At 35.9% G+C, this 27842-nt stretch overlaps 2 long non-coding RNA genes across 3 annotated transcripts in view; one reads left to right on the top strand and one right to left on the bottom strand.

Moving 5' to 3' along the window:
• LOC139361852 (uncharacterized) overlaps positions 1–27842 on the bottom strand; it is a 324906-nt gene that overhangs the window by 125331 nt on the left and 171733 nt on the right. The gene's annotated exons all lie outside the window — the stretch shown is intronic.
• LOC139361853 (uncharacterized) overlaps positions 23084–27842 on the top strand; it is a 61980-nt gene continuing 57221 nt past the window's right edge. Inside the window, exons 1-3 of the long non-coding RNA XR_011619616.1 lie at positions 23084–23798; positions 24402–24450; positions 24881–24911. This is a non-coding gene — a long non-coding RNA (uncharacterized lncRNA). The remainder of the gene's footprint in view (positions 23799–24401; positions 24451–24880; positions 24912–27842) is intronic.

Genomic DNA, 27842 nt, shown 5'->3' with positions numbered 1-27842 from the left:
TCAAGGCTCTATAGAGGCTACCAATGAGTAAACAAAACCTCTCTTGACCCCTTCTCCAATTGTAGTGAGTGATATCTTCTCTTCTGATATCATTTCTTTATTTCACATCTTATGGGAGTTTCCTCTTTCTGACCACCAGCTAAAGTGGAGGTAAATGGAAAGAATCTAATTAACACTCTTCTCAAATCCCACCTATAACAGCAAAAATGATGCTTTTCAAGCAGTCTTTGAAATTAAAAACAAATTTAATTCACTTTGAGAAGTATTTGGTAAGCATTTCCAATGCTTCTAGAATTTTATTGGACATTGTTGGGTACCAGGATTGTCTAAGACATAAAATGGTTGTGGTAAATATATAAGATACTTCCTTCTAAAGAAAAATTCAAGGTTAAACCCTCTTATATAGCCCAAAATGGTGAGAAAATGAGTAAGGGTTGTCAGTCTGTCTTCACCTGGGAATCCAGGTGATTGTATAATACAATTTGATTGTAACATTTCTGTTAGTGGTGAACAGATCTAGGGTATTAATTCTCAATTATCTGAAATTCTGGTTGTACCTCCATTATTGTAATTAGTGTTGTACTACCACTCTCCCCTGCTAGCCTGAGGAAAGAAAACCCAATTATCATCTCTATTAACCCATGGTATAATGCCTGGTCCAAACAAGATGATTATTAAATGCTAATTTATTAAATAAAAAGACAAGTGAATAAAAGTATTAAAAATGAGGACTGATAAAATTACTTAAATAATATGGGCAAAAATTTGTGTTCTTCAGGTGCCCTCCCGAAGATATCTCCCAAAGATATACACATCCTAATCCCCAGGATCTGTGAATATGTTACCTTACATCGCAAAATGAATTTTGTAGGTGTGATTAAGTTAAAGATTTTGAAATGGGAACATTATTCTGGATTATCTAGGTGGGCCCAATGTAATCACAAAAGTTCTTGAAAGAGGGAGGCAAGAGATCAGAATTAGTAAGAAAGGTGACAGTGGAGGCAAGAGGTTGGAGCAAAGCAAGGAAGGGGCCATGAGCAAAAGATTGCAGGCAGTTGCTAGAAGCTGAAAAGGGCAAAGAAATAGCTTTTCCCCTTAGAGCCTCCAGAAGGAACCAAACCAGCCAACACCCTGGTTTTAGTCCCCTAATATAGATACAGAGGACTGGAAGACAGACCCTCTGGCCCAGAAGGCAGATTCATGGGGCAGAGAGGATTATTTCAGCTCTCGCACCTGATGGAATTTGCCCAGTAGATTTTTGAAATTGCTTGGCCCCTCCTACTTTCCTTTCATTTTCTTCTTCTGGGGATGGGAATATATATACAACTGTTATCCTATGCCTGTTCCATCACCTTATCTTGGAACAGATAATTAGAGTCTTGAGTGTCATAGATTCATAGGTGAAGAGAAATTTTGTGCCAGGATGGAATATATTCAGAGTCTCATTTATACTTAATTTAGGGAATTTGTATGATGAGATTTAAGACTTTTAAACTTGTGAGACTTAGATGAGATTTTGAACTTGAGTTGACTCTCTAGTGGATTAAGAGTTTTGGAGACCTGGGGATGGGATGACTTTATTTTGTGTGTGGAATGGACATGAATCATTGTCATAAGAGCAATAGAAAACAAGTACAGTATATTATTAAAATATTTCCAAAAGACCTTTAATTTATTTGTTAGTTTGCTTCTTATTACTTTCAGTCACAACTGCTTGAAAGTGAATATGAATAATACAGGGAAAAAATTCCTTCCTTTTTCATCAAAGACAGAGAGATACTTCCATCTGTTAAAGAAGTCAGATCTTTATTCTGATATTTTTATTGAATGTAGCAGCATTGGGACATCCACACATAGGATTTGTTACTTTGGGTTAAGATACAATCACCAATGTACCATGGCCATGATTCCATGACACATTTTTTAATTTTCATCATTCAATCACATTTTTCCTTAGCCTACTGCTTTCTAGTCACTTGTACAGAGTAGTAGATTAACTTATTTTTTGCTTGACTAATTATAATAAATCCTCATACCTGGATCATGTCTCAACATAAGGTCACTCTCAGGATATGTCAATGTTGTCAATATTATATTGAGAAACTTAAACCCAATAGATCTCTTGGTAACTAAGGGAAAAGTCCTGCATCTCAGTAATATCACCAGATGTTACTGATAAGCTAATAATTTATTAAACTTTCTTGTTTTGATATATTTATAAAAGTCTAAGTCAGTGTATAAATTAGTACCGCAAATTCCACACTCTGTATTCCAAAATTCTATTCACCATTTTGTTGTAAAGTATTGTTAAGTCACTTTTGTAACATATAGAAAAATATTTAGGGCCCTTCTGAGAGACATAAAAATTGCAAAAGCCTCATAATATTCAATTCTAAGACAGTAGGTCTTTTCTAGTTCCCTGAATTTGTGCAAGGTTTAATAAAATTTGCTGAATAGTGAATTATTGCTGTAAATAATTTGATGAGAGGAAAAATTTGAAATCAATCAATTTGTGTCAACTAGCTAAAACAACAAATTGATAACATTTTTTAAAAACCTACTTGTCGGCCGGGCGCAGTGACTCACGCCTGTAATCCCAGCACTTTGGGAGGCTGAGTCGGGCAGATCACAACGTCAGGATATCAAGACCATCCTGGCTAACACGGTGAAACCCCGTCTCTACTAAAAATACAAAAAACTAGCCGGGCGAGGTGGGGGGCGCCTGTAGTCCCAGCTACTCAGGAGGCTGAGGCAGGAGAATAGCGTGAACCCCGGAGGCGGAGGTTGCAGTGAGCGGAGATCGCGCCACTGCACTCCAGCCTGGGCGACAGGGCGAGACTCCGTCTCAAAAAAAAAAAAAAAGCAAAAAACAACCTACTTGTCCAAGAGTTGCAGGTTTGTGAAGACAATATACCTAATATACCTTTCATCGGCCAAGATAAAGGCCACTGTCTTCAGATTCTCACAGGCTTTAGAACCTCACATTCATTTCTGTATGGCTGGCTGGTGCACAAGAGCTCTCATGAGGCAATCACAGAGAAAAAGGAGAAGTGGAACATGTTTCCCAGCCACTGGGAATCTTATCAGTTTGCATAGAAGCAGAAAAGCATCCAAATTTTATTTTACTATTTGCTTTAAGAACAGTTCAACTTTGAGAGAAAGCATACTACTATCAAAAAGGGAGTTTTGTATTCCACTACACGTATTAAATGGTGATATTCCGAGGAAGAGAAGGAAAAAAAATTATTAGACACTCTCTTAGAGCATTTATTTTTCCTGTTTGGAATCCCAAACCCCTTGCAAGAACACATGAAAAAAGGAGGGAGAAGAGCTATGGCCATAGGATTCTTATCTATCTCATCCTCCTCGCTGGAACAGTCTGTGCTATTTAAATACCAGCTAGACACAGACCACTCCAAGATATGATCTCTAGCCACTCTACTGAACATTACACATAGTTGCTTACTGACAATGCTGCACAGATTTCTCAGACTTAGCAGGACCAAATCAGAAATTTTTTTCTTTTATTTTTCTACAAACCTACCCTGCCCTGGGGTTTGCCATCTTAGTTAATAGCATCTTCATCCATACAGTCACCAAAATCAGAAACCTTGACTTAGGGTCAGCTCCTCTTCCTCCCTTGCTCCTCAAATCTAATTCTCCACTAAGATTTGTTCATTCCACATGTGCAGTATGTCTTCAGTCCATGCTTTGTTCACCATTCCTTGTGCCTTTGCTAATTGCAAGCTCTGGAAAGTTGTCTTTTGAACTCTTTCACTATCACTGAAAGATTCTATTGACCTGTGCCACCTCGAGTCTACCTTTCATGCAGCCACCAAAACATATCTTTTATTTATAAGTTAGAATTTTGGAGGATGTAAATAAAATTCAAACACAGTCTCATTGCAATATATCTATATCTATACCTATGTCTATATTTAGATATCTATACAAACACACATACACACACAGATCTATAATAAAAAAAATCTCTTACATTTCCCCACTCTACTGTCATCCCCAGAAGTTGCTATTATTGATGTATTAGTGTCCTTTAGACTTTTTTCTATACATTCAAGTAAATATGTACTTCTACACATACTCATTGCTGTTTAAACATAAATGGAATTATATTTTGTGTCTTGATTTGTAACTTGGTATGTTAACAATGTCTTTGAGATTATTTCATATTAATAGATATTATATAATACAATCTAACACTTATTTAGCAATTATTTTATGCTACTTACTGTTCTAAGTGTTTGCTATGCATTATCTCACCCAGCTATCAGATAATCTCTATGTAGTGAGAACTATTATTGGTACTGTTACTTTACACATCAGAAAACAGACATTTAGAGGTTAATTGCTCCCTGAAAATCCATAATTAAGAAGCAGTAAAGGTGAAATTAAAACATAGACAATATGATTCTAGGACCCACATTTACTCATTTTATGGTAATACTTCAGTATTAAAACAAATGCATTCTTTTATTAAATGCTTCGGAAGTCACTTTTGATTGCATGTTTCGTGCCATGCTCTACGCTAAGAACTGAGGATAGAGGGCTAAAGAAACTATTCAAGGTCCCTGCTCTTGTGAAGTTTACATTCCAGCAGGATAATATTCATAATATGTGTGTTGTATTTTTAAAAATTTTCCTACTGAAGAATATTTGAATTTCTTAAAAACAACAACATAACAAATGTTATTGTACAGCATATGCATTTGTGTGCTCATGAGTGAGTATTTCTGCAGGACAAACTCCTAGAAGCAGAACTGTTCATGTGAAAAGTATACACATGTAAAATGTTGCTATGTCCTGCCAAATCATCAACTCAAAAAAGATATACCAGCATTTACTGCCATAAACAGTGTACAAAATGCCTGATTTTGTTCAGTTTTATCACTGTGTACTTGAGAAAATAAGCATTCTTTAATCATGCATCTTTAATCATAGGTAGGAGAACAATATACACACTCAGTAGGTCAAGTTACATAATTGTGTTGTTTAGATCATCAATATTCTTTTGAATTGTAAAAATTACAAAAAAATCCTTAACAATATTTTAAAAATAGTTATCTACAAATATCTACAAATATCTGTACAATTTAGAAGTTAATAACAAAATTCTGAATAAGAAACACATTCATATTTGGAAGTTTTAAAAACACATTTGTAAATAAATCATGGGTCAGAGGAAAAATCCTAATTTAAAATTTTTAAAACTATTTTTACATCTATGATAACAAATACACTATGTATGAAAATTTGTAGGATATAAGAAGAGTGAAGCTTCAATAAATGTATAGTGATAAAGTATTTATATTAGGAAAGAATAAATCCTCAAAATTAAAAAGCCAAGCACTCATCTTAAAAATTTAGAAATAATACCAGAAAAATTCAAGGAAAATAGTGAAAATATACACTAAATATGAAAGTAAAAGTCAATTAAAATGGAAAATATAATAAGAAAGGTTAATAAAGCCAAAAGTTGGTTATTTGAGAAATCTCACAAATACACAACTGCTATAAAGACTAATAGATAAAGATATATGTAAAAAATAAATAATATTATAGATGAAAATGAAAATGCAACTATAGATAAAATAGAAATTTAAAATATAATAAAATTATTTACCTAGGTTGCATAATATAACATCCATTTAGATTTCTATATCCAGCAACAAACAAACAGAAAATATTAAAATGTATAATACAATAGTGTGAAAAAGTCAAGTAGGTAAGAATAAAAATAACATCTTGTACACTAAAACCTTTTGAATGTAATTGTGGGAACTTTAAAAATACCTAAATGAACAGAAATACATTACATTCCTGTAAGACTTAATATTAGAAAATGAATAAATTCTCTATAGATTGATCTACAGAATGAATATACTACAATTAAAATCCCACAAGGGAGTGTGTGTGTGTAAAGTGACAAGATTCTAAAGTTTATATAACAATGCAAAGGGCCAAGAAAAGCCAAGACAATACTGAAAAAGACCAATGCTGAAGAATTCTTACAGTCAAATATACCATTTATTTTAAAGGAATAGAAATGGAGGTAGTATGGACAACAAAACATATGTCACAGAACCAAGTGCTCAGTGATAGACACATACATTTACAATTACTTGCATTATGAAAAAGATGCCACTGCAGGAGAAGTGGAAAAGAATCATCTTTTCAATAAATGGTGCTAGGAAAATTTAATATCACATGAGGAAATTCAATCTCGACCATAACTCATGCTGTCTATAAACACATACATACATACAATTACAAATTGGTTATATATATTAAAACAGGAAATAGATTATGTATAATAATTTATGTAAAGTTTCTAGAGGAAAACTTAGGAGGATCTCTTTAAAATCTTGTGTTACACAAAGATATTTCAAGTAAGTCACAAGAATAGAAAATCTGTAAATAAAAAAAATTAATAAATTGGTCAAATAAAAATGAATGAGGAATTCCATTTCTCAAAGACACCATTTAAGACAGTGAAAGGTAAGTCATAGAGCGCGCAAAGATATTTGTCATGTATACGTAATAAAAGATTTGCACCTAGAATATATATATTTTTAAACCTAACAAGGAAAAAGACTTAAACAAACACATCACAAAAGACATCCAAATGACCAGTAAATCTATACAAAGGCTTGATATCTTAATCATAAATAATTAAACCATAGGGAGGTACCACTATCCACCACCAGAATGGCTATAATGAAAAGACTGAGAGTACCAAGTGTTTAGTGGAATGTATTATAACTGTGTTTACGAAAGTTTAAGTTGGTACAACCAGTTTAGAAAAATGTTTGAACATGCTCATACCCTGTGATTTAGCAATTCCAAAAGGCATGTATAAGCACTTCTGGAGCCATTTATATGAAATAGAAAATAAGGATTCTTAAAAGTCTGGTGGAACTCATCCCCCTAAATTATCTGAATTGGATGCCTGCTTAGGGATAGATATTCAACTCTTTTTCCTTTTTAATGTTCTTCTATTTAAGAAATAGCCAAAACTGGAAGCACCTCCAATGTCCAACAAAAATAGAACGAACACAGTGTGGTTTATCCACACAAAGAAATACTACACATTAATACAAATGAATAACTTATAACTATATGCTGTGGTATGGATACATTCTTAAGAGAAAAGCTAGACACAAAAGTACATACCATGTGACTCAGTGTATATAAAGTTCAAAAACAGGCAAAATTAGTCTATAATGGTAAAACACAGGATAGTGGTTACTCTAGCATAGTATCCCTCAGGGAGAATAAAGGGCATTTCTGATATTTGACAAGATTGTATTACTTTTACTGAGTACTACTTTTATTTATATTCACTTTCGTGAAAATCTAGTTTAAAAGTGTTTTGTGCATATTATATGTGATACTCCTATAAAATTTAACTTTAAGAAAACAATGGAATTAATATTACTATGGTAACAATTTTGGAAAATTATATGAAATGGGCTAATTTTAAGAACAATGTAACTTTCCGTAAGTAAACTCAAGAAAAAAACAATACTCCCAAACTGTTAAAGATAATGATGATTTTTTTGTGTATTCCTTTTTCAATTGTGATGTCAGAGTTATGTTAGCCTTGCAGAATAATTTGAAGAGGATTTCATATTTACCATTAACTTATCTCATCTGGACCAATTTCTATAAAATGGAGATTATGGGTTATTAAAAATTTGGTGAAACACAAGATACTATTTGGACCTGATGTTGACTTAGGTATATTACCACGTTTAATGTTTTTTTCAAGTAGTCTACCTGTAATCTAAGCAGTTTACATAGATTTTGTAACTGCTGCTTCTTTGAGTTAATTTTGGACATTTGAATTTCCATAAAATCTTGTCTATATTTAATACATTTTAACTGCATTAGGAATTGTTGAGCAAGTACTCTGTCTACCTTTGAAGGTATCTGTAGAGTTCCTTTTATGAAAGTTTAATTGCTGCAACTAACACATGCAGAAGAAGCACCTAAAGAATTGGATTTTTATATAATTTTAGGGACAGGTGGTTAGGAAGGTGTAGTGAAAGAACAATCGTTTCATGGGATGAAGAATGAGAGAGATGGAGCCAAAAAGATGAAAGAAAACAACATTGTGTAATGTGATCCTTCCTCACTATTCTTCAAGTTTTCATCAGTTTTTAAAGTTAGAAAATTCTGAGTATGATACCATTTCTCATGGGAAATCGCAACAAGACTAATGTCTGTCTACTAGTTGTCAGGGTCTGAAAAAAATAATTGTGTGCTACTGAAGAAAATGTAAAGTCAGAAAAAATAAGAAGAAAGTATTGGAAGTTATTAGGACAACTTTGAACTGAAAAAAAAAGTGAGATTAATCAAGTGTCCCATGTGCAGGAGGTCACAGGGGTCTTTAGACTACATTTATATGCCTTATTCTTACCACATTAGTTGGCACGATGTAGACATCAACATATATGTGTTAAATTGAATAACTGCTTGAAACCAATGTTGAAGAACATTTCATCATACTCTTACAGTGATCAGTGGATCCTGGAAGTTATCCAAGACAATGAGATGAACATGTGAACTATCAGTTTATAGTTTCAAAAAGTTATTAGATCCCTGCTCTAAGCATGACGCAAGCTTCTGATAGGCCGATCGAGTGGCCTAAAACCCCAATCATCACATTAGGCTCCAAGAAAGAGAAGAGTATCTGGGAGTGGTGATGACAAAGTAGACAAGCTTACTATGAAGAATTAAAGATTCTGGCAAGGGGTAGAGAGGTATAGAAAGGAAATTGGGCTTTAACTGCCTATCCCTCCACAAGAAATATTCTCAAGGTGACTTCTGCCCTCTGTTCTCTTCAGCTTGACTATGAGTTGAGGAATGGCCTGTGAGTCTATTTCTTTCTAGCTAATTCCAAACACTGTAGACTATAATTAACCATTAAATCAGGCACATAAACTTGGTAAAATGTGTGTCTGTAGTTCATTCTATGGGTTATTTCAGAGGCAATGCCATGGGAAAATGGGTCTGTCTGTAAATTCCTTTTTATTAAGACACAGACTTTCATCATGTAAGTTTTGGAATGCAAATACATTCTCCTTTTTTTCAACTTTCACTTTGGGCATTATAATTAAATAATGCTCTACTCCCCCCTTCAACCAAAATAAATAAATAAATAAATAAAATAAAAAAGACTATGGGCTACACTCTCTGACTTGGAAGTTAAAACCAGTAATTTGTGTTTGTTTGTTGTCCGTCCTCAAAAATTTCAAGTTATCTACAGATGGCCTCACTTGACATTTTATACTTTTATATGTAGCCATATTTATTCCTACAAGGAAAATGGTCTCCACCTTGCTCTTACTGCTACCCAGAGATGTAATAGAAAGGGAGAAGCTTATAGGTGTGGCTTAGGAAGAACACCTAAGTAAGGGTGTCAGTGACACATGGTGGCAGCTGCTCTGTTGGATGTCATGAGTCATGCAAAATGATTCCTCCTGCCAATCTCAGGAGTTTCTCCTGAAGTCACATATTCAGAATCAATGCTGGAAGAGACTTGGCATATTTGGTGCAAAAAATACCTAGAAGAAATCTACCTAAGGGTATTCTAGTGTTGGTATACAACAGTTAAATTCTATTTCTAAACGTTTTACTTAATATGTTAGAGAACAAAACAATCAGCTTTCTTACTTATTGTATTACTTGTTACGTTATTTATTATTTTAGAGATCAAAACAATCAGTATGGACTATCTTTCGTCCATGTTGATGACTGCATCTGAAACAACCAATATGCTAAGGCCTCTGTCAATCATACTATAATCTAAATATACAGCATGACTAGAAAATGATTAAAAGTTATACCAGCAGGCTATTAATTGAGTAGATAAAACTCTAGGGAAGGATGAGATATTAATAAAGGTAAATGATACAAACTCCGTAAAAATTATAATAAACTGATAAATAAACTGCTCAGGCTCTAATTAATACATCCTAAATATATTAAAATGTGGCTTTAGTGACTCCCAACCCTGTTTTTATCAAGAAGAGAACTGATATATTGCAAGCTTGTTTGTTGGGCCAAACAGAGTAATAAACTATGTTTTAATTTTCAAGAAAATTTTACAATCTTGAGAATTTTTCAGACTATGGCCCCTTGTAATAGTAAGGAAAGAGAACCAAGATGCCATGGGCTCACAAGAAGATAGATGAACATCCCCCAAGACATCTGATGTCTAGGTATTAGAACAGAACCTGCAGTGCCTTCTCTTTAATGTCTTAATAATGTCCCACAATTCATAAAAATTTTGGTTGTTACTATATTTGAAGGGAGATTTAAAATGGAGGTAAGTATATATTCCTGTTTCATTTAGATAGAAGTTACACTTAACCAACAAGATTTTACACTTACCTCCATTGTAAATCTCCCTTCTTTTTTCACTCAGCATGAGTCCTAAAAGAATAATATCGATTTGACTTATTGTATGTATCCAACCTGTTTGTTCCTTTTAACTACTGAGTAGTATTCCACAGTATGGATGTGTCAGTTTGCTTAACCATTCACCCACTGGAGGATATTTGGGTTGTTTCCAGAGTTTGGCTATTATGAGTAAAGTTGCTATAATTTTTTTTACAAAAAAGAATATCCTCCAAGTGTTATGCTGGACCTCCCTCATAGAATGTCTATTAGGGCAACATCAAATAAATAAATCCCTTAAGAGTCCATATGCCAAATAAGTATTTTCATCTTTAATGTACCTCAGCACTGCAAAAGGTACTACTTAAAAATAACAGAGTACTGGCAGTATCTATGGAAAATGGCACATGAAGTTATTGAGTTAGAAAGAGATAAATAGGAAAGAATATAGGACAATATACTGGAACCAATCTAGGTCAATGAGTTTCTTGCTCACTGTTATATATCAAGCATAGAGTACATGCAGAGAACATAGTGGATGCTCAGCTACCATTTGTTAAAAGGTGGATAAATAAATTAATAAGTAAATAATAAAATAATTATGAAGTTAGGTAACACATTCACAATTATAAAATGTAGGCAATTCACAAAATCCTATTTCTGAGGAGGAGGATAGTTGGAGGGAAGCAACGACAAGAAACGTACATGAAAGATATCAGTTCTAAAGTAAAGTTACACATATTTTATCTTTAACAAATAGAAATATATGCAGATTATTTTTCTTAGATGAAATATGAAAGAAATGTCAAATTTTAAAAAATAGCCTAAGCATTACTGAGCAAAAGGGCTCATTGTCCAATGCGCTAGAAGTTAATACCACGACACCAGGTTTTTTAAAAAAGAAAGCCATTCTTTGTAGGTTGAACAATAAGGACACAGGAGTCCAGCTCAGATTTGTCTGTCTCCACCTTTGTTAGAAAAGGGTTAGGGAGCCAATTTGGGGATAAACATGTGATTAGTGGAAAGAAAGAAGGGGCCCGGAAAGTCCTCAAGCTTGTGCAGTATCTCTTTATGCCTCCTCATGGGTCACATGTGATAATTTCTGGGGAGTTCATATTAAAAATGCAGTAAAAAATGGGCTGTGATGTCAGCAAGTTTGTTCTGAACAGACTCCAATTGGCCATATAGGTTCCAGCTGATTTAGCCAGTTTTGGTATCTTACAGGCAGAGAGAGTTTCAGAGTTTCAGCAAGCTGCTTCTTTTCTTATGTACCATCCTGCAAACTCACGAATTCCTGTTAATCATTGGTTTCTTTAACTCCTTAGGGCAGTTTCATAAGCCTGAGAAAAACACAGTCCAATGGAAGTATAAACAAAATAGTTAAAACAATAAGATGATGACTGTTCATCTAAGCAAAATGGAAGAGTTTCAGTAAAAATATCTTAGAAAGTTGAGGACCAAAAGCCTATTACATGCAGTGACAGTAATTCTAAATGAATACTGGACTGGCCTAAGCCATTGTCTGTGCTCCAGTAAACAACTGTTGGTGAAAGTAGAATTATCACCTATTAATTTTTCAATCATTGGAACATATTAGCCAGTGAATGGATGTTAGCTAAAGTAAAAAAAAAAAAAAAAAAAAAAAAAAAAAAAAAAAAAAGTACTATGCAGCTAGAAAATTTTAGTTAGCAAATTACACTGTAAATCTCTAAAATGAGACAGAAATAAAGTCAAAAAATGTCTTCATTTCTCTGATGACCAGTGATGATGAACATTTCTTCATGTCTCTTGGCTGTATAAACGTCTTCTTTTGAGAAGTGTCTGTTCATATCCTTTCCCTACTTTTTGATGTTTTTTTTTTTTTCTTGAAAATTTTTGTAAGTTCTTTGTAGATTCTGAATATTAGCCCTTTGTCAGATGGGTAGATTGCAAAGATTTTCTCCCATTCTGTAGGTTGCCTGTTCACTCTGATGATAGTTTTTTTTTTGTTTGTTTTGTTTTGTTTTGTTTTTTGCTGTGCAGAAGCTCTTCGGTTTGATTAAATTCCATTTGTCTATTTTGGCTTTTGTTGCCATTGCTTTTGGTGTTTTAGTTATGAAGCCTTTGCCCATCCCTATGTCCTGAATGGTATTGCCTAGATTTTCTTCTAGGGTTTTTATGGTGTTAGGTCTTACATTTAAGTCTTTAATCCATCTTGAGTTAATTTCTGTATACAGTGTAAGGAAGGGATCCAGTTTCAACTTTCTACATATGGCAAGCCAGTTTTCTCAGCACCATTTATTAAATAGGGAATCCTTTCCCCATTGCTTGTTTTTGTCAGGTTTGTCAAAGATCAGATGTTTGTAGATGTGTGGTGTTATTTCTGAGGGCTCTGTTCTGTTCCATTTGTCTGTATATCTGTTTTGGTACCAGAACCATGCCGTTTTGTTTACTGTAGCCATGTAGTATAGTTTGAAGTCAGGTAGCATGATGTCTCCAGCTTTGTTCTTTTTGCTTAGGATTGTCTTGGCTGTGTGGGCTATTTTTTGGTTCTATATGAACTTTAAAGTAGTTTTTTTCCAATTCTGTGAAGAAAGTCAGTGGTAGCTTGATGGGGATAGTATTGAATCTATAAATTACCTTGGGTAGGATGGCCATTTTAATATTGATTCTTCCTATCCATGAGCATGGAATGTTCTTCCATTTGTTTGTGTCCTCTTTTATCTCATTGAGCAGTGGTTTGTAGTTCTCCTTGAAGAGGTCCTTCACATCCTTTTTAAGTTGGATTCCTAGGTATTTTATTTTCTTTGCAGTAATTATGAATGGGAGTTCACTCATGATTTGGCTCACTGTTTGTCTATTACTGGTGTATAGGAATGCTTGTGGTTTTTGCACATTGATTTTGTATCCTGAGAATTTGCTGAAGTTGTTTATCAGCTTAAGGAGATGTTAAACTAAGATGATGGGGTTTTCTAAATATACAATGATGTCATCTGCAAACATAGACAATTCGACTTCCTCTTTTCCTAATTGAATATCCTTTATCTATTTCTCCTGCCTGACTGCCCTGGCCAGAACTTCCAACACTATGTTGAATAGGAGTGGTGAGATAGGGCATCCTTGTCTTGTGCTGGTTTCCAAGGGAATGCTTCCAATTTTTTCCCATTCAGTATGATATTGACTGTGAGTTTGTCATAAATAGTTCTTATTATTTTGAGATACATTCCATCAATACCTGGTTTATTGAGAGTTTTTAGCATGAAGGGCTGCTGAATTTTGTCGAAGGCCTTTTCTGCATCTATTGAGATAATTATGTGGTTTTTGTTGTTGGTTCTGTTTATGTGATAGATTACATTTATTGATTTGTGCATGTTGAACCAACCTTGCATCCCTGGGATGAAGCCAACTTGATCGTGGTGAATAAGCTTTTTGATGTGCTGCTGGATTTGGTTTGCCAGGATTTTATTGAGGATTTTTGTATCGATGTTCATCAGGGATACTGGCCTAAAATTCTCTGTTTTTGTTGGGTCTCTACGAGGCTTTGGTATCAGGATGATGCTAACCTCATAAAATGAGTTAGGGAGGATTCCCTCTTTTTCTATTGATTGGAGTAGTTTCAGAAGGAATGGTACCAGCTCCTCTTTTTACCTCTGGTAGAATTCAGCTGTGAATCCATCTGGTCCTGGACTTTTTTTGGTTGGTAGGCTATTAATTATTGCCTCAATTCAGAGCCTGTTATTGGTAATCTCTGTTATTCAGAGATTCAACTTCTTCCTGGTTTAGCCTTGGGAGGCTGTATGTATCCAGAAATTTATCCATTTCTTCTAGATTTTCTAGTTTATTTGTGTAGAGGTGTTTATAGTATTCTCTGACGGTAGTTTGTGTTTCTGTGGGATCGGTAGTGATATCCCCTTTATCATTTTTTATTCTGTCTATTTGATTATTCTCTCTTTTCTTATTAGTCTTGCTAGTGATCTATCTATTTTGTTGATATTTTCAAAAAACCAGCTCTTGAATTTATTGATTTTTTGAAGGGTTTTTTGTGTTTCTATCTCCTTCAGTTCTGCTCTAATCTTATTTATTTATTGCCTTCTACTAGCTTTTGAATTTGTTAGCTCTTGCTTCTCTAGTTCTTTTAATTGTTATGTTAGGGTGTCAATTTTAGATCTTTCCTGCTTTCTCTTGTGGGCATTTAGTGCTATAAATTTCCCTCTATGCACTGCTTTGAATGTGTCCCAGAGATTCTGATACATTGTGTCTTTGTTCTCATTGGTTTCAAAGAATATCTTTATTTCTGTCTTCATTTTGTTATTTATTCAGTAGTCATTCAGGAGCAGGTTGTTCACTTTCCATGTAGTTGTGCAGTTTTGAGTGAGTTTCTTAATCCTGAGTTCTAATTTGATTGCACTGTGGTCTGAGAGACAGTTTGTTGTGATTTTTGTTCTTTTTCATTTGCTGAGGAGTGTTTTACTACCCATTATGTGGTCAATTTTAGAGTAAGTGCAATGTGGTGTTGAGAATATATATTCTGTTGATTTGGGGTGTAGAGTTCTGGAGACGTCTATTAGGTGCACTTGGTCCAGAGCTGAGTTCAAGTCCTGGATATCCTTATTAATCTTCTGTCTCATTGATCTGTCTCATATTGACAGTGGGGTATTAAAGTCTCCCATTATTCTCCCATTGTTATTGTGTGTGAGTCTAAGTCTCTTTATAGGTCTCTAAGGACTTGCTTTATAAATCTGGGTGCTCCTGTATTGGGTGCATATATATTTAGCTCTTCCTGTTGAATTGATCCCTTTACCATTATGTAGCGGCCTTCTTTGTCTCTTTTGATGAAAGTCTGTTTTATCAGAGACTACGATTGCAACACCTGCTTTATTTATTTATTTATTTATTTATTTATTTTACTTTCCATTTTCTTGGTAGATCTCCCACCATCCCTTTATTTTGACCCTGTGTGCATCTTTGCATGTGAGATGGGTCTCCTGAATACAGCACACCAATGGTTCTTGGCTCTATCCAATTTGCCAGTCTGTGTCTTAATTGGGGCATTTAGACCATTTACATTTAAGGTTAACATTATTATGTTTGAATTTGATCCTGTCATTATGATGTTAGCTGGTTATTTGGCCTGTTAATTGATGCAGTATAGCGTCGATGGTCTTTGCCATTTGGCATGTTTCTGCAGTGGCTGGTACCGGTTGTTCCTTTCCATGTTTAGTGCTTCCTTCAGGAGCTCTTGTAAGGCAGGCCTGCTGGTGACAAAATCTCTCGGCATTTGCTTGTCTGTAAAGGATTTTATTTCTCCTTCACTTATGAAGTTTAATTTGGCTTGATATGAGATTCTGGGTTGAAAATTACTTTCTTTAAGAATGTTGAATGTTGTCCCCCACTCTCCTCTGGCTTGAAGGATTTCTCCCTGGAGATCCGCTGTTAGTCTGATGGGCTTCCCTTTGTGGGTAACCTGACCTTTCTCTCTGGCTACCCTTAACATCTTTTTCCTTCTTTTCAACCTTGGTGAATCTGACAATTATGTGTCTTGGGGTTGCTCTTCTACCATCCAACACCAGAAGAATGGCAATCATTAAAAAGTCAAGAAAACAACAGATGCTGGAGGACATGTGGAAAAATAGGAATGTTTTTACGTTGTTAGCGGGAGTGTAAATTAGTTCAACCATTGTGGAAGAGAGTGTGGCAATTCCTCAAGGATCTAGAACTAGAAATGCCATTTGACCCAGAGATCCCATTACTGGTATATACTCCGAGGATTATAAATCATGCTACTATAAAGATAGATGCACACGTATGTTTATTGTGGCACTATTTACAATAGCAAAGACTTGGAGCCAACCCAAATGTCCATCAGTGATAGGCTGGATTAAGAAAATGTGGCATATATACACCATGGAATACTATGCAACCATAAAAATGATGCGTTCTCGTCCTTTGCAGGGACACAGATGAAGCTGGAAACCATAATTCTAGGCAAACTATTACAAGGACAGAAAATCAAACACTGCATGTTCTCACTCATAGGTGGGAGTTGTACAATGAGAACACATGGACACCGGGCAAGCAATATCACACACCAGGGCCTGTCAGGGGGTTGGGGACTGGGGGAGGGATAGCATTAGGAGAAATATCTAATGTAAATGACAAGTTGATGGGTGCAGCAAAGCAACATGGCACATGTATACCTATGTAACAAACCTGCACGTTGTGCACATGTACCCTAAAATTTAAAGTATAGTAACAAAAAAAGTCTTCGAACTGGATTTTTAAAATGCTAGGTACCTTCACTTCTAAAAAGGATAAGTAGAGTCCCACATTACTATTGCTTCCATCCTAAAAATAAAAAAAAAATAAAAAAAAAACCCTAAATAAGCTGTAAAATCATAGTTTTTACAAACATGTCAGAGATCTGAGGATACAAACAAACCTACATCAACCAATTTCCAGAATATGGCAATACATTCTTAGAAGTGAAGCACTCCATGACCATTTTTATTCTTTGAAAATCAATGAAAAAAAAAGAAAGCATCTACCCTAAAAAAGGATAAAGAGAAACTAGAAAAAAAAGTTAACAAATTTTCGACAATGGCATGTTGAATGATATGATAAACTGGAATCCTGAGAGGTCCCAACCACAGAGCAAGCCCACATTCGTATACCAACTATTTTCCCTCAGCTTTTGCTTAATAAATGGTACAGTATTCTGAAGGCTCAGGGCAGGCAATAGAGCTGAAATAAACCTCTCCAAGGCACTTTAGGTCTTCACCAAATGCATTATATTCAAACTTGCATGGCTGGAGATAGCATAGCCAGATAGGTCTTTCTAGGAACAAAAAGGCAGTGGTGGAAATAAAGAATATAGAGAACATTCCTCAGCAACTCAGAGAGTAGATGACAAAGAGTTAGGCTGTAATTTGGAGTCATATCATAAGGGATTCAGAAAGCTGGCAGCGTGTTGTAAAACACAAAATAATTTCTAGAATCTCAAAGATTCTAAGATCCAAAGCCCTGCTACAAAAGAAGTCTATATTCAATTATCAGAAACATTCTAAGACAATGGTTAACTGCCTCCAACTAAAGCTGCAACAAAACTCAAACCCAACTCAAATGCAGCTTAGATTAACCAAGACACCAATACCAGAAGCCCTCCTTTTTACAGCAATAAAACTTATTTACTTTTCTACACACACAAAGTTCAGAATAAAATGGGAGATTATGAGTACATAAAAAAAATCAAGAAAATGGTAAAGTGAAGATACTCTCAATAAAAATAGCTACGGATGTGGGCCAGATTTTGGAATTATCAGATGATTTTTTAAAAATAACTGTGGTGAATATATTAAAAGATCTGCTGCTAAAGCTAATAGCATGCCTAAATAGATGGAATAGATGGAAAATTTCAACAGATATGTGGAAATTACTAACTATTTGAACCAAATGCAAATGTTAGTAATAAAAATATAAAATAAATGCAGAATTCATTTAATAGCATTAACAGCAGATTGGTTATTGCAGAGAAAATATACAGACACCTGCATACAACTTAATAATTTATTCATAGTGAAACATTAAGAAAAAAACTGAAAATAAAATAAAATAGAACAAGAGCTGTGAGACAATATCCAAAGTCTACATAGGAATGCTTGGAGAAGCAGAGGTAGAGAAAAAGAGACACAAGAGTAAAATAAGTATTTAAGGAGATATTGACTGAGGATTTATCAACTATTATCAAAGAAATAGGCCCAGGAATCAAAAACAAACAAACAAAAAACACAGCCTCAAATAAACCTCAAGCAAGGTAAATAAAAAGAATGGTAAATCATGTAATAGTCAAACTGCAAAAAAAAAAAAAAAAAAAAAAAAAAGAAAAAGAAAGAAAGAAAGAAAGAAAAAGAAAAAGTATCATAAAATAGGAAAAGAAGTATCTTATATACAGGAAACCACAATATGAGTGATGGCTTAATTCTAATCAGAAACAATGTTGTCCAGATAGAATATCACCCTTTAAAATCTGACAGAAAACAGAAGTGTCAATCCAAAATTCTATCTTCAGTAAAAACTAGCATTAAAGAAGAAAGTAAAATAAAAAACATTTAAGACAAATAATAGGTGAGAATATCTGTCAAAACAAATCTACACTACTAGAAAAAAAAAGAACAAAGTTGAAGCATTTGCACTACCTGATTTCAAGACTTACTAGAAACCTCAGTTAATCAAGAAACTATGGGTTTGGGCATAATGACAGGCAAATAGATCAGTGTAACAGAATAGAGACCCCAGAAATAGATAAACTCTCGCTATTATGCATGTATGTGTTTTTTTTTTTAAACTGAGATACGATATCAATTCAATAGAGAAGAAAATCATTTTCAACAAATGGTGCTGGAAAAAGTAGATATCCATTTTGAAAAACATTAAAACTTAATCCCTAAATAACTCTCTAAACAACAATTAATTTGAAAGGAATCATAGATTTAAATGTAAAAGATAGAAAGAACCAAAAAGCATCCAGAAGAAAACACTGAAAAGTATCTTGCAACTCATGGGGTAGGCAAAGATCCCTTAGATATTACATAAAAACCACGAATGATAAATAGGAAAGTTGATGAGTTACATTTCATCCTTTTGTAAAATTTCTGATCATCAAAATCAATGTAAAAAAATGAAGCCACAGACTAGAAAAAAGTATACATACACAAGCATACACAAATACATATTTATATATATTATATATGATAAGGAACTTTTATATAAAATTTATATTTTGAAATGCTTGCAGATTAACAAAAAAACAAACAAAACAATAAAAATGGACAAGTCATTTTAATGAACACAAAATAAACACATAAAAACGTGCTCAACATCAATTTATCATCAAGAAAATTCAAACTAAAACCACAACGATGTATAGTTTACCAGAATGTATAAAATTTAAAAATTGACAATACCAAATGTTGACATGGATGTGTAGTAACTAGAACTCTCATACATTCCAAGTAGTAGCATAAAATGGCAAAACCACCCTAACAAACTGCATGGCAGCTTCTTTTAAAGTTAAAGATGTATATAAACCTATGATGTTCTTTCATTTCTGTGTGTTTAGCCAAGGGAAATCGAAGTAGATTTATATGAAAATGTTCATAGTAGATTTATATATCTACGTAAGCCAAAAACTGGAAGCAACCTGTATGTCCATTAACAGAACTGATATTTGTAGAGTTGAATACTACTTAGTAATAAGAAATACAACCACTCACACATGAAACAATATTTAAAAGATCTGGGCGGGGGGCTCACGCCTATAATCCCAGCACTTTGGGGGGCCAAGGCAGGTGGATTACAATGTCAGGAGATCGAGACCATCCTGGCTAACATGGTGAAACTCCGTCTCTACTAAAAATACAAAAAATTAGCAGGTTGTGGTGGCAGGCGCCTGTAGTCCCAGCAGCTCAAGAGGCTGAGGGAGGAGAATGGCGTGAACCCGGGAGGTGGAGCTTGCAGTGAGCCGAGATCATGCCACTGCACTCCAGCCCAGGTGACAGAGCAAGACTCCGTCTCAAAAAAAAAAAAAAAAAAAAAAAAATCTGAAGATCATTTATTTAATAAAAGACAGGAGACACAAAAGGATACATACTACATGATTCTACTTGCAAAAGTACACGAACATTTTTTTTCTGATGGAAAGCTCAGGAAAATCTTTTGTTGGGGTACTGAAAAGGTTTTATATCTTGCGTTGAGTGGTGGTTACATGATATTGCACTTGTTGTTTGGGTGATGTCAGAACTCATGGAACCACATATTTAGGATCTGTGTGTTCTGTTACATACAAATTTTACCTCAATAAAATATTTAATTAAAATAGTACTGTTTTAGTTTGCTCAGATGGCCATAACAAAACACCATAAACTGGGTGGCTTAAAAAACAAATGTATTTTTTCACAGTTCTGAAGACTGGAAGTTCAAGATCAAGATGCCAACAGGCTTGGTGTCTGGGGAAGGCTCCCTGCTTGAACTCCAGATGTCTGTCTCCTCTCTGTTGGTTCAAGTGACCTTTCCGCTGTTCCTGTGCCTGGGGAGAGAGTGAGCAAGCTCTCTGATGTTTCTTCCAGTAAAGATACTAATCTTATTGGATCACAGTGCTATCCTACGACTTCGTTTAACTTTAGTTACTTCTGTAAAGGCCCTATCTCCAAACAGAGTTATACTGGGCATTTGGGTTTCAGAATATGAACGGGGGAGAAGATGACAAACATTTGATCCATAACAAATACTGAGAAATAATTTCTTTAGAAAAGAAGACCCAAGTTTATTGGAGAGGATTTCTCGTTTCGAGAGTTTGTGTTTTTTTGTTTGTTTGTTTTAGACTTCCTTGCATGGAACATGAAATTAGATGAAAGAAATGAAAAGAAGTACAATTCTACACTTGGAAAAGTACCTGTAATGTGCTGAGAGAAGTCATTTATTTTTAAAATTAATTCTCACAATGCAAAACAGAAAATTGGGTTAGCAAACAGAAAAGGTTTTGTGAGAACCCTTCAGTTATGAAGATATGAATAATTCCAAACATTTGTAACACTTGAAAGTATTTTATAAAATAATGTTTTAAAATCCTGTCTCAAAATATAGGAGGAACACAAACTAACCACCAAGTACATGAAATGTTAAATTTCATAATGAGAAATATGGAAAAAGTGCATGGCGATAATGAAAACCAATGACTTAATCAGATGTTGAACTGAAAAATTATTCATAAAAATAATTCTAAGAAGAAAATGTCTTGGAAGAAAAATTAATCAAAAAAAAAAAACATACAGGCTGCTCTTTACTCCTAAAATATATCCCAATTTGAAGAACAAAAAGCCTCTTTTTCCACTATTGTCTCTAAGATATTCAGGGCACACATTACAAGGCTGAAAATAAGAAAAAGGTACTTTACTCCTTACCATACACAAATTTCCCAGGAAATGTTTTTTTTTCTTCTGATAGCCAACAAAGAGCAAAGACCACTTCTATACCTAGGAGGTAATCAATGATGTAAAATAAATGTGGGCATAAATGGTGAAACTAGTATTGCTCACAGCTAAAAATTTGATGTGTTTTATGTATGTAAAGGTCATAATAAATCTGTATTTTTTCCAAGTAAAATTTTTGCCTCTGAGCCTCAGAGGCAGCAGAGATTTTTAACTAATTTTTCCTTTGTGTTCTTTATATCCCAATGTTAGTGAGGTATGTTACTTCTTTTCTTCTGTTTTATTTGTCCCTGAGAGCCTGCCTCTATGTATTGAAAGTATTTCTGTAGTTTTCATTTTATGACAAACTCATTGTTGGAATCAGCACCATCTTTTATCTTAAATATTGTTTATCTGGAAGTAAAGATAGGATCCAGTGAAGAAAAGAGATATTTTACTATCAGGTTTTTAAAATCCCTTTGCAAATAATCTTAGAAAATAATTGAAGTCAATCTTTTCCATAAACTTAATTAGAATTTCTATACAAAGGTGATCTATTTTTTTAAATAAACAAAATAAAGGAGCCATATCATGCAGTTATGGTCTTTAATCATCTGTGAGGCCCAAATATATAATCCATGCAGCAAATTTGAGCAAATTAATAACTTACTATAAGTAGCAGATGCTGTTCCTTCACCACCCAAATTCCCAACCCTACACACATAGTGCATATCTGCCAGGTTTACAACGGCATCTCTGCTTTTTTTTTTTTTTTTAATTTCAATAGCTTTTGGGGTGCAAGTGGTTTTTGGTTACATGGATAAATGATATAGTGGTAAATTTTGAGATTTTAGTGCACCCATCACCTGAGCAGTGTACACTGTAGCCAGTATATTGTCATTTATCCCTCACTCCCTCCCAACCTCCCTCTGCCCAAGTGCCTGAAGTTCATTGTATCACTCTGTATGTCTTTGTATTCTCATAGCCTAGCTCTCACTTATAAGTCAGAACATACAGTATTTGGTTTTCCATTCCTGAGTCATTTCTCATAGAATTATGGCCTCCAACTCATCCAAGTTGCTGCAAAAACATTATTTGTTCCTTCTTATGGTTGAGTAGTATTCCATGGTGCATATATATCACATTTTCTTTATCCATTCATTGGTCGATGGGCACTTAGGTTGGTTTCATACCTTTGCAATTGCAAATTCTGCTGCTATAAACATGCATGGGCATGTGTCTTTGTTAGGTAATGACTTTTTTTCCTTTGGGTAGATACCCCGTAGTGGGATTTCTGGATTGAATGGTAGATCTACTTTTAGTTCTTTAAGGAACCTCCATGCCGTTTTCCATAGAGGTTATACTAATTTACATTCCCACCAACAGTATAAAAGTGTTCCTTTTCACCACATTCACTCTAACATCTATTGTTTTCTGACTTTTAAATTATGGCCATTCTTGCAGGAGTAAGGTGGTAACTCATGGCATAAATTTGCATTTGCCTGATGATTAGCAATATTGAACATTTATTCATATGTTTGTTGGCTGTTTATATGTCTTCTTTTGAGAAATGCCTATTCATGTCCTTTTCCCACTTTTTGATGGCATTATTTGTATTTTTCTTTCTGATTTGTGTGAGTGCCTTTTAGAGTCTGAGTAGTAGTCCTTTTTTGGATGCATAGTTTGCAAATACGTTCTTCCACTTTGTGGGTTGTCTGTTTGCTGATAATTTATTTTGCTTTGCAGAAACTTTTTAGTTTAATTATTAGGTTGATACAAAAGTAATTGTGGTTTTTGCCATATTTTTGCAAAAATCTATTTGCCTAATATGTCCCATTTATTTATTTTTGTTTTTGTTGCATACACCAATGTAGCTAAAGAATTCATTACTAAGACCCTAAAAAAATGAGGACTGAAGAGAGAAAAATTATGTTTCAAAACTTACCTTGCACTTGTCATTAAATCTAGTTTTGTTAATTGTTTTTAAGTTTTTACCTACATTTTAAACTAATGCTGCTTATTTCTGTGAACCAACCACTGATTTCCAGCTACAGCTCAGAAGAAACAAAAGATATGGGTAGGTAAACATCTGACTCAATATTCTAGTTCTGGGTAATTATCCTGCAAATCCTGCCAGGTGATAAGAGTAAGTAGGGTGCCCATAACCTGGAGGTTTCCTTGTTTGGGAAAACAAGACCAAAGAGGCTGACCAAAGCCAAGCCCCATGCACCCAAATCTTAGCAGGCATAACTATAGCCACCAGTTATTAGGGCATGTTGGCAGCCTCAGGATTTTTAAGCTGTCTTTACCCCCTTGTTTCATTTTTATACATGTTGTCTAATAACCTGGTTTGTCCTTCTCACCTTCTAGCCATCAAACTCCAAATGGTTGTGCAACCAGAGCCTTGCAAGATGGTTCCCTTTAAGAGACCCTTAGGTAAGACTCTGAGGGAGATCTAGCTGCCATCTTCCCAAAAGAATGCCCTTTGTCAGCAGGAAGCAGTTATGATCGGTCATCATCCCTATTCTAACAGCAGTTAGATGTACCTCTTCAGAGCAGGGAATCGATAGTGACTGGAGGCAGTCAAATGCCTACGCAGATGGGGAGGGGCCCGGGTAAAACCCCACCTCCAAGCCAAAGAGAGTTTAAAGCCTGAAAGCCAAGCTACAAGTTAAATCCTCAGACCAGGTTGAAAACCTGTCTTCCTGTTTGGCACACTTTCCTCTGACTGATCCCCACTCTTCACCTATTTTACATATACCTACCCTTTCCTAATTTGGTTTTCTATACTGCCATGCCCACCTTTGATTGGTGTCTTTGCTTTAACCTTTTTTTGCATACTGACAAACAAATCAGCACCCACTCCCCATTCTGAGTCCATAAAAAGCCCCAGACCCAGCCACAGAGAGAAATAAAATAAAATAAACACCTGACTGTGGGCGGTGGGGGACCCCAAGTCCCCTCATCTCCTCTCCACTGAGAGCTGTTGTGTCACTCATTAAAATTTTTCTCTGTCCATCCTCACCCTTCAACTTTCAGCACATTCTTCTTGGATGCAGGACAAAAGCTCAGGAACTGCTGAACACAGGTACACAAACTATAATACAGGTGAGCTAGGGCATGACCAGCCATGAGCTGAGCCGGTGTGCAAGCCAGACTTGGTCTGGGGAGGCCAAGTAGGCAGGGCACCTCCAGTGGCAGGCCTGGGGCTGAGTTAGGCCCAGTGGGGTTGGGGGTTGTTGCCGGCCAGAGGTCCCAGCTGGCAAAGTGACTGAGAAAATTCCTGCATCACTATTAGTCTAGAGAATAATTTTATTTTCCTCCGCCTGGGAAATCATAAACCTTGGTACTGACATTTTGGGGACAGGAAGAAAGGGTTGCTGAGGGTCTCATAATTTGATGAAACTTCCCTGTTTTGATTATGTTGTTTTACCTTTGAGCTCACCTATATTGTGTCCCCTAGAGCCTTGAGACTCTGTTTCCATTTTTCCTAAAAATAAACCTCCACTTTTTTTCAGGGATCAGAAAAAAGATTGCTGCTTGCAAAAGGTAAGATTGGTAAATAACTTATATATTAATTTCACTAATTAACATATAATTATCTTTCTATTCAGCCCCATGCCTTCATCCATATTTCACTGGTTCTTCCATTTCCTTTTTTTTTTTTTTTTTTTTAATGAGACTGCAGGCTGGACTGCAGTGGCATGACTCCCTCCCAGACCCAACAAGTAGCTGGAACTATAGGCATACACCACCACACCCACACCCAGTTAAATTTTTTTTAAGAGATGGTAGTCTCCCTATGTTGCCCAGAGCTTCTTCAATTTCTGACATTTTCCAGGATGAAGCAAGGGGTATCAACCTTTTCTTATTATTTATCCTGTATGCTCTTAGGTTTCAGCTTCCTCTGCTATGTCAGTCATCACTCTTGCAACTGAGGCCATGCTTCACCTACTACTGTTTTCCTCTCCAGTTTTCTTTATCCTTATAGCCTTATTATTTTCTTGCTTATTCCTTTTATGGTTTTTAATGGGATATAAAAATGAAACAAAGAGAAACACTTGGACTAAAACCATCACTATTAATAAAAACTAGAAATTGTTTTTCCAAGATAATATTGGACATCGTTATCAAAACCATCGTAAGTCTTACCATGGTTCTAGTTCTGCAATGTGTATGATCTGAGAGTATGTTATGAGAGTTGTGTGGCTTCTCTGTAGAGAAGTTTTATCATAAGAGGTAGGAATAAAGACCTCAAAGAAAGAGGATGATTTACCCTGCTGCAAAATTATGTTCAAGATATAAAAGCCAGAGTGGGATGGCAAGATGCCCAAATAAATGTAGCCAGGTGAAACAGCTCCCACTGAGAAACTGAGAGGCCTGGCATGCTCCTAACAGGTCTTCAAAGGGAAGGTACCAAGAGTGAATTCAGGGAAGACACAGAAGCTGGGCTGAATAGAGAAAAGGTTGGGAACTCTGCATGAGGCTACCATGCACTGGGACTCATTCCTGGCCCCCAAGAGCTCGAGGAGAACAGGTGAGCTGAACTGACAAGGAGCAACCCACTCCCACCAAGGGCCTCTGGAACCCTGGCAAGAGGAGAATTCCTTGACCACCAAGGACACTCAAGTTGGCAGGGACATCTTAGAGAAGTGGTATTGGCAGCAAGCCAGCTGATGAGCAGCCCAGAGGGTTTGGTGCAGAAGGGTCTATAGCACAACATGGCCTGGGATGGCCATTCCCATGGGCTTGACTTTCTCGTATAGGATACTTTAGCCCTAGGAGAACTAAACTCTGCAGGGAAGTCTTGCCAGTCAGACAAGACTGGTCTGACCTGAGCATCTCTTGATCTGCTGGCTTGTCCCAGGGCCCCAGCTGGGCCACACCTGCTTGCAGGGCAGTCTGAAGTACTCGGGGGGCCCACACCATACCTTCTGCACTGGCATGCCATGCCTACCCACAGAGCGCTTCATCAGGTCAGCCCCTAAGTCCATACACCAACCTGCATGTGCCTTCCCCATACTGCAGCTTGTCCCAGGCCCATGGCAACTCCCCACATCACTTTACTGGTGCATATTTGCCCAGATGAGTTTTGATTTCTTTGCTCCACCAGTTCATGGGAGAACAGCCTGTTCCCCTTTCCCGATGACCACCATTGCAGACAGAGCCTTTACAGCCCATCCTCACAAGTACCCTGCCATTGCGCTAACACTGTGCAGAAAACAGTGCATAATCCCCCTACCCTCAGTGACCACACCTGCCTTTGGAGAACAGAAAAGGCAGCCAGAGCTGAGCCTACCAGTAGCCCACCCCCAAGCCAACACCACCTCTAGTGGACTGTCCAGACAGTCACCAGCAGGGACTCCCTGCCCCCACCAGCTGCATTGCCTCTGCCTCTGTGGAGAATGCCCACAGGGAGATAGGCAACTCCCACCCACTAGCACTCTACCACAGCTGCTGCTACCATGGCTGCTGGCACATGCTAATGAAGATGGATCCTGCTGTCACTGCACTATAAAATGCTTTGGCTGACACCACCCATCAGAGTGTAGTGACCAGCAGTCTGGGGCACCTTGCTCGCCTCAGTACAGTGGATTTCTAACCTCAAGGAGCCAGAGAACAAATTCAGGACCTAGTATAAGTCCCCCAGAGTTAAAGCACATAGTCCAGGAGTTAGGAACTGAGCATTAGTCCCCTAAAATCTTTCAGAAACAAAGCAGTCAGCTGAATTCACCTTATACCATAATCAAACCCTCAAAGTCATCAAATAGAATTAAAAAAAAAATCCAAAGGTCAGTAACCTCAAAGATTAAAGGTAGATAAGCCCACAGAGATGAGAAATAATCAGTGCAAGAACCCTGACAGCTCAAAAATTCAGAGTGTCTTCTTTCCTCCAAATGAGTGCAGCACCTCTCCAGCAAGGGTTCTGAACCAGGATGAGATGGCTGAAATGACAGAAATAGAATTCAGAATACAGATAGGAACAAAGATCACTGAGCTACAGAAGTATCTTCAAACCCAATTCAAAGAAGCAAAAAAATCATGATAAAACAATGGAGGAGCTGACAAAATACCAGCATAGAAAATAATGTAACCAACCTGATAGAGCTGAAAAGCACACTATAAGAATTCTATAATTAAATTATAAGTATTAATAGAATAGATAAAGCAGAGGAAAGAATCTCAGAACTGGGCAACTGGCTTTCTGAAATAAGACAGTCAGACAAGAATAGCAAAAAAAAAAAAAAAGAAAGAAAGAAAAGAAGCGAACAAAACCTCCCAGATATATGAGATTATGTCAAGAGACCAAATCTATAACTCACTGATGTCCCTGACAGAGAAAAGGGTGAATGGAACCAACTTGGAAAACATATCTCAGTATATCATCCATGAAAATTTTGCCAACCTAGCTAGATAAGCCATCATTTAAATGCAAGAAACACAGAGGACCCCAGTAAGATACTCCATGAGATGATCATC

Source organism: Macaca nemestrina, chromosome 2 (genome assembly GCF_043159975.1).
Source record: "Macaca nemestrina isolate mMacNem1 chromosome 2, mMacNem.hap1, whole genome shotgun sequence".
In the NCBI taxonomy this organism is placed as follows: domain Eukaryota; kingdom Metazoa; phylum Chordata; class Mammalia; order Primates; family Cercopithecidae; genus Macaca; species Macaca nemestrina.
Note: the sequence above shows the minus strand (reverse complement) of the source record. Positions and strands in the feature narration are given on the sequence as shown.